This window comes from Acanthisitta chloris, unplaced genomic scaffold (assembly GCF_000695815.1).
Source record: "Acanthisitta chloris isolate BGI_N310 unplaced genomic scaffold, ASM69581v1 scaffold27448, whole genome shotgun sequence".
Classification (NCBI taxonomy): Eukaryota; Metazoa; Chordata; class Aves; order Passeriformes; family Acanthisittidae; genus Acanthisitta; species Acanthisitta chloris.
In genome coordinates this window covers 80,266-88,997 of record NW_008689097.1, presented here as the reverse complement: position 1 = coordinate 88,997, position 8,732 = coordinate 80,266, and the positions used below count along the sequence as shown (strand labels likewise).

The window sequence follows — 8,732 nt, the reverse complement described above, 5'->3', positions numbered from 1 at the left end:
TACATTAACTGAAATAACCCCAGACAGTCTCACATTTTTACAACGGAGCAGCCACCACTAGGTGGTAGCAGTTCTAGGAAATTTGCGATTGTTTTGGACCCACTCGCACAACGCTGTTTCTACTTCCACCCGCAAACTGGAGAACATCCTTTCAACCTACAGAGCCAACTTGCAACATTTTGGACATTATCTTTGTCCATTCTTATTGCAAATACTCTAAACACTAAAATTCAGCCACCTTCATTACATCACATGCACAAGTTAAATATTTAATCAGCCCACAGTTGAGCCAGCTTCACTCCTATTTGCATGCCTTTAGAAATGAAAACATTCAAGACAGAAGAGGGCTATTTACAGTAAATGGAACTGAATATATCTAGGGGAAAAGGAGAAAACCATTTCTGAGAATTATAATTTTTTGCCTTTGACACCAGGTATGATTCCCTGATACCTTCAAGAGAGCAGCTGAAGTCACAAAGTTTTCAGGACTAGCTCTGACTGCACCTACTAAGGGGATATCTGCATTGAAGGGAGCTGGGGGAAAACTCACATTTTCAGCTTACGGTGAATTCCACCGTTCAGCAGAAAGGCAGACTGATGTAGAGCTGACAATAGAATCATAGAATCAACCAGGTTGGAAGATACGTCAAAGATCACCGAATCGAACCCTACTGTCATTACTAGACCACGGCACTAAGTGCCACATTCAGTCTCATTTTGATAACCTCCAGGGATGGTGAATCCACCACCTCCCTGGGCAGCCATCAACAGGCTGAAGACCATCTCCTCAGTATCTTCCAAACAACAGCTCTAGCACTCAGGCCAACCCCCAGCGGGAAGCAACTCTTGCTTTACCCTAAGCTGTAGCTCTGGAGCAGCTGTTAAACTTTGCCTGACACTGCAAACACAGTTTCAAGCCCTTTGTCCTTTAGGAAATACCCACAAATGTAGACCAGAGGTACAAACAGTCAGAATAGCTTGGAAAAAGTCCCCCACTATACCCAGAGCTCACGTGATTTATGGAGGGACCTCAATTTGGCAGATATCTAGAGCAAAAATGAATTCTGCTAAATGCTAATCTGAAAATTCACTGTTGAGTATACTTTCTTTGTAAATACTTGTCCAGTTAGCACAGAGCAGTTGTGTTCGACCCTCTGACATTAGGGACAAGCCTCTTTAAGAAAGGGATCTTTCCTGAGCAGAGTCTCTTTCTGTATTACATAAGAGATAATCCCTTACCCCATTCCCATCCCACATCTCTTCTCCATCAGCTGTGTTTTGTTGCAAGAACAGAGCATTCAGAAAGCCCTAAGGAGACAAAGGCAGGGCTGCTTTAACATGATCAAAGTGGGCAATTCATTTAGTTGCTCCACAATTTCCTTGTACGCCTCTCTGCTGGTACAGCTCTCCCCTGATCTGTCTGCTGTGAGCCAGATGAGGTGTCCTCAGTTTGCTTCAGGTGCTTTAGGCCATTCCCTTCCCCTCCATGCGGCAAGAATATGTGCAAACCCCATCACACACCCTCCTCGTCTCTGAATCCTATTCAAACCACCACCCTGTTTTTGTTTTGGTTTAAAACAAGACCAAAAGAAACCCTCTATAAACTTGTTCCCAGTGACACTCTATTGAACTGCACTTCCTGTCTTACACCTCATCTTAAAGCTTTGCTTCGTTTATGGCTGACCAAACACCATCCAAGCATCTCCCTTCATTCCCTTTCCTTCTGGTGTACAGTGAGATCCAGATGATTACTCACTTCCAAGGATGGCCCTCACAAGGACTCTGCATGTGAGCTCCAAGCATGCTACTTACCCACCTTTTAAAGCCAAGCACAAAAAGAGAAACAACCCCGTTTTAAACTAAGCCACAGTTTCAAATTGTTAATTTACTTCCACAGGCTCTGAAATCCGTTTTTCTTGGACAATGGAGGGAGACCACAAGTCCAAAGCTGTTGAATGATTTTGGACCATGATTAAACACCACTTGATGAAGCCAGTTATAAACGCTAAGCTGCGCTGTGAAGTGCACGTGGTAACTGTAACAGTGTGCACTATAGGATCTGGGCTCCCTCCTTGCTGCCTAAAGCTGCTATTTGAAGACACAAGGCATTTGACGGCAAAGCCAATTTCAACAGCTTCTATTGCCAGTGCCTCCCAGGACAGGCTGCCAGCTCCACACCTCAGCTGCATCAATGTGCTCTTTTAGGGCTGCACCGCCAGCCAGATCCGGGAACTGATCTCACCACAGCTGCCAGTCCCTCCCCTTGCCCTTGCATTTTTCTGGGCAGCTGGGTCAGCTACAGCTGCAGGGATGAACAGTTGGGAACAGGTCGAGCCAGTAGTGCTTGTGTTATCCAACCATGGCCCAAGGCTCTGTCTGCCGGGGGCAGGTCGAACCACTCTGACCAGCCCAGTGTTGGCTGCTAAGAACAACATCTACGTTCCCCCAATGTCCTACCCATCCTATGTGCCGCGCCAGCGCTCATCTGAGCTTGCCTCCTCACCCCACGGACCAGCCGGGCTGTGTTAGGGTCCCTCCGACTAGAAAGAAAGTCTTCAATCAACTCAAGCAGAACATTTTAGTTTCACTCAGCCATGAAAATTGTCAGAGGTGAGCACTTTCAGAGCCCTTTCTGCAGACTTCTGTTCTGCAAGGGGATCATGTCATAACATGAGTCTTCCTCTCTCATGCTGTAGCCATCTGCTGTCTGCATAGACAGGACAAGCCCACGTGACACCCCAGATACTGTGCTACAGCCCTGTGAAGTTAGAGGCTGTTAACATGGTAACAAGGCAACTTAGGCTCCTCATGGTAGGCAAGATCAATCATGTCATAACAGGTCCCCAGCATGGCAGATTGTAATGCCAGACTAGTACTGAGACCCATATTACCACATCTGAATCACTGCAAGGCAACCTGCTGTATTAAAAGAAGAAGAAAGGATGAAGAGAGGCTGGCAAGACTGCAGACTTTCCCAAACAAAACAGTGCTTGGAGGTGTCAGAGGAAAATCCTGTGCACACTTCTGTGCAATCTGATCAGCAGCTACCCTGAGGTTGACAGTAACAACTCACTTGTAATTTTAACCACCTTGATGCACAGAGCCACCTTCCTGCTGCTTTTAGGTTTTACCTCAGCAATTCTCCTGTGAAACCAACTCAAAGCGACACAAAGTGACCCTCTCTATACTGGAGGTGTGAACTCTTTACAGCAACAGCTCCCTCATGCGAACACTTGTCAGGCAAGGGACACGTAGCACTATCTGCTGATCGTCCTTCTTGCACCCATCCCATTTGGTCAGCACAGAAAACCCCTGAGTGTCCACGCTCACCCTTGGTTTCGTGTCAGCTTCTCCTTTCTGGCTAAATCCCACTCACATGGCTACAGCAAAGCCTTGCATGATCTGACAGTCAATCTCTTTCACTACTAACTGTCAAAATAGAGAGCGAAATACAACAGCAGGCAAGTTTCAATGCAGATGGATATAAAGTAAAACCCCTCTGGAAAAACAATCTAAAACATGCCTATGTGATGCTGACTGTGGTACTGGCAGGCACACTCAGGCAGGAGGGCTTGATGCCACAGCTGACATCTCTCCAGGATCACTGGCTTGGCCCGCAGTGCAGCCAAACTAAAGACTGCACCAGTAGGCCCAGAAAGCAATCGGAGAGACTTGCAGACAGCAGCACCATAAACAGGTAGTAAAGAGAGCAGGCAAGGGATGAGCCCTTGAACATAACAACCCTAATGAAGTAGTTGTGGATGCTGACAAGAGCGTCAAGAGGAACAGACTGCGGGAAGTGGCCGAGTCCACACACTCACCCTAAATAGCACAACTTACTACCACCATTGGAGACAAGAGTACCACTGCTCCAATGTGGCAGGGCACTTTTCGCTTGTCTGCAGCATTCAGTCCAACCAAATACAACTCGGGCTTCCTATTCTGAACAGCCAGAAAAAACTGCATGCATCACTGTGCGATCCAGCACCTTCTTCCTTAGGCTGGGGGATATGCACAATTCTCCTTGGGTAGGAGCTGGCAACTCCAGGTTTGTGCAAATTCTGCTAGATTTGGTAGAAAAGGCAACATAGCATTTTTGACAGGATAAGGGCTTCTGGCCCTTTGTGACAGAAGACAAAATGGATGTCCATCTGTTCTCCTAGTGTGCAACAAGAGACTTCCTTGGTTTTCTTCCTTTCCTCCCATTACTGCTTGGTGACTAGCCACAACATCCTGACTGCAAGCCCCTCAACAGCAAGCTCTCTCCAGGGATGTCTATCACCCGTGTGAATTTGACATGACTTCTATCAAAGCTGCAGGGCATCTTCCCACTGACTTCAGGGAATCAAGCCCTGTATGTTGAATAAGCTTCCCCACAGGAGAAAGTTTTTCATGTCTGTAATTCATTTAAATGACTAGAACAGGGGAAGGGACCTACCACAGGAAAAGTTGAAAGCAAAGCCAGGATCATGCAGTGCAATGAGGAAAGCAATCCTGCAAGACATCTTTGTGATGAAGAAAGAGATTGAGAGGATAGTTACTTGTTAAAGGAGATCAGCTCCTGTCACACCTCTCACCTCACACCCAAAACCTCTGAAAACACACACCACCCACCCCCTGCCACAGCCAGCAGTCTCTGTGATAGGACATTGTGGGTATCTTTCTGACTTTTATCTTCTGCTTCTGCTCTAGTTAACATCTCAACCCATATCAGGGATTCACCACATCTTGCAGACATCTCAGGAGCTGTTTGTTTCTCTTCATTTTCTTTCAGTGTCCACATAACACTTTAGATATATCACAGCATTGCTTTTCGTAGGCTTTCAAGTCACTCTTTTTAGATGCCTGCTAGGTGAAACATAAATTTATGGCTGTGAATACCACCACTTTTTGCACTTTTATCTGGCTTAATTCACAATGCAAATACAAAACTTCAAAGTTGAGCAGAAATCCTTTTGCTTTGTGATAGCCCAATTCCTTTCCACATTTCTTTTCAAGCATGCAATGACAGGATTAGCTGAGGATTAATTACTTGAAACTCAACCTGCATCTCAGGTCATAATTTTCTCATATTTCCAGCCTTTAATATTCTTGTATCAACCAAATATTTGTCATACAGACCAATACTTGCAATAGGTAAGATATTCTTCTTTCCACACAGACAACCTAGTTGAGGTCTCAAAAACCAAATAAAAATTCTGCTTACTGTGCAAACTCCAATCCTCCCAGCCCAGGTCACAATGGAAATGGTTCCCAAATGGAAACCTGACTGCTTTCCAAAAATGTGACCTTTAAAGGCACAAAAAAGATAATTCAAAAAAGCAGTTTCTCTGCTTCTTGTATGGACTCTTATAGGCACCTGCTCTTCTGATAAAATATCACTGGAGCATAACCTGAACAGCCAATGTGATTTGATTTTTATACTAGATTTTTTTTTGTAAGAATGGTTATGGCCTGTTTTATGACATATCTGTGCCCAAATACTGACTCAGAACTGACTGTAAGGTTTGGTGAGCAGCATAGGAGGACTAGTCTAGTCTGGACACTTCCTAGAAGTCTGTCATTTGAAGAGAGTCTTTTTCAACATAAAGGGTTGTTGAAATAATCATAGCATGTAAGAAGATCATTCCTTGATTAAGAGCTCTCTTGCCACTGTTGTCCTAGTGGAAACACATTATCACCTTGGCAAGTAAAAATGCTGCAAAGTAAAGCTTTTACAAATTCACTTTGATTTACATCCTAAAAGCTAGGAATAAAAATGCCACCAGTCATTTTTTTTTAATTACTTGTGACATCCAATCGACAGGAAATGTTCATGAGCTAGGTGTAACTGTAGACTCTTTATTTATTCCTTTGTTTTGTTTATAGCTCTCTTCTTGTACAGTTTGTTCCTGTAGTAGCAGCAAAAGAAAACAAAACAAAAAAACCTCCTCTGCTATTAAATCTCACTTTCTGCAAAAAATAATCTTGGGTCAAGTAAGACCTGTCAGTATCCCTATGAAAATATGCTCCTGATTCTCTGCAAACAGACTATGCTATCTACAGCAAACTGATGGCCAAAAAAGACTATTATTGTAATTCTATACAGAACCTAGTCTGATGCACATGTCATAAAAGGAACAAAACTAATTGCATCACCTGCAAGGCACATCTTATTTGCTGCTCTGAGAATTAAAAGAGTCAAGAGCAAGAGAGAAGAGCAAAAAAGAAAGGCAAACTGAGTTGAATGCAGAAAAATAAATTATACAGTAAAGACATCAAGAGAAAAAGTATTAAAAGCAAATGTTCAAGCATGTTCAAACAAAACACAGGTACTATGTTAGACACTGTATAAAACCAAGCTATGCCAAATACCCAGTGCCCCACTTGTGAGCTTAGCATTAAAATGAAAACCAGCAAGGAAGGTGCATGCTTCTTCAGGGAAATGCTTTTGAATTAAAAAAAAAACAAACAGAGGTGTTGAGGCAAGAATAATCAGGACAAAAGCTTTCAAGAGAGAGACTTTTGGTTGTGTGAGGGACTCGGATTATCGGTAGCATGTGCATTTTTGGACTTTCACACAACACAGAAGAAGCCCTTCACGTCAAAGTTTTATTGAACGTGAAAGACACACCTGAAAAATCTTTTTATGTCTGTACAAATATAGAAGTTTAAAACTGATAATATACAGGTAACACTGAAATGCTCAAAGCTATATACCTTTTCCTCAACCTAGCTCAGACCACCTACACCAACAAATTCCCTACAAATGGACAGAGAAGAGCCAGTTGCTGCTTTTCAGCTCGAACAACTGCCTTGGGTTTTTTTCACAGCCGTGTTATACTGACCAGCTTGCCTGTTGCGACTGCCTACAGAGCACATGCCCAACACATGCAGTTTGGAAGATCACCAGAACTCTCTCCTATCCCATTCACATCAGCCTGTTAGCACTTTCTCTACCCAGGTCAGGGAGCAGCCATCAAGCCCAGACAATAAAGTTCCCCTTTTCTCTTTACAATAAGATTAGTGAATAGATTTTTTTCTTAAGTCCTTTTACAAAATGGAGCTATCTAACAAGTCACTGCCTGTGCAATAGGTGAGGACAGGAACTCTGCGTTGCACTAAAACACTGCAGCTGTCTCCACAAGAAAACAACTCGCCCACCCAGGAGATAAACCCAACAAACTACTGTATCTGCCACAGAGCTGCCAAATGCCTCACATGCCACCAGCACCTGACAGTCACCACAAAAACACAGGGCTCATTCCACCTGAATGCATCCTAGCACTTGCTTTGGCACCACCTCCCTGGCCTAAATTTCCTCCATCTTCCTGTCTTACCCTTCCCTCTCCCCTCCAGTAAGCCTCATCGACACTGTTGCCACAGGGGAGCTGCTGTGAACTCCCAGTTTAGAAACAGAACACTAACGTTACCTGAAAGCAGATACCCCAAGGCCAGTCAAAGTGTGCTATGTGGTGGTCCTCCAGCAACAAGTCTCTCTCAGCACTGCTCTGATGATGATTAGAAAAGAGCTCGGTACTATCACTGCCAGAGCACACCAATGGGAATCTGATTACTGCCACTGCCACAGTATCACCAAAAATTTTGTATCTGTGGCGAGGATCCAGCCCTGCTACAGCTGCAGCTGCCTGCCTTCCCTGCTGGGATTGCAGCACCGGCTTTCTGAAAGAACAGTGTCTCATTCCAGGCCCGGTGGTCGTAGGGGAGACAAGTTTTACCAGTACAATTCATGGCCGAGTGCATTTTCCTGTCTTCATTAAGGGTTTACACCAGTGCTGCTACCTTGGAAGTCTGCCATCAATAAGCAGGTCAAACCTCTTAGTCTGGGAAAAGCCTCTCCATTGTTTTCTGTCTCATGAACAGTTCTTCGGTAACTATATATTTTTTTTGGAGACCAGGGTGTTAGAAAACAATTGATATGAATAAAGAGGTCTCCTTCACCATTGAAAGTAAACTGTATGCTTAGTAAGATGAAATAATTTGGTCTCTGTGGACCAGAAAACAATAGCGTCACTGTTGACTGATACCTTGCAAGTTATGTCCTCACGTCACCCAAAGCAAACTGTAACAGGGACTGCTCCACAGCTCAGATTCCCTTTAAACCTCTTAGCTAACCTCTTACCTCTTCAGGTTTCCCTCTTTAGCACAGACATGAATCAGTTGCTCCAGGAAACCTCAATTTCTTTTTAAAAGAAGCTAACTTTTATGAGGCTATACTCAAATCCCCTAAGTTTCTTACAAATATCCTTTATTATTATTCTGCACACCAGGAGTTGAGATGTATAATGAAGTAAATAATATCAAAAACTGTGACTGACTTAAAAGGGAGCAACAGCAAGCAGACCTTTGTCTTCTCTCTCTCTCTGAGCAGGATGAGAATCTACTAATTACTTTATTACAGTGTGGGTGGAAAAAAGAGTGAACTTCAAATCAACACAGCATTCAACATAGTATTTCTTTTATAGCAAAGAATGAAAAATAACCCCAGACCTAGAATAAATCTCCCTACCCAATTCCTCCTTTTGTTTATACCAGGTTTGAGATTACTTACACAGTGGCACAACAGTACAGATTCCATACACATCTCCACACCTTAGGGCATGTGCCCACCTTTAGTTGTCTACCTCTGAGAAACATTTCCTAGAGGCAAGCTACTACATAATGCTCAGGAAGAGCAGTTTCTCGTATCCTCCTTCTTTGATCTGTCAAATAAAAGCCACCGCAAGAAAACA

General features: G+C 43.7%; 1 protein-coding gene across 1 annotated transcript in view; it reads right to left on the bottom strand.

Annotated features, from left to right (window-relative positions):
- The window catches only part of RREB1 (ras responsive element binding protein 1), a 74,689-nt gene that overhangs the window by 8,769 nt on the left and 57,188 nt on the right, over nt 1-8,732 (bottom strand). The window lies entirely within an intron of this gene.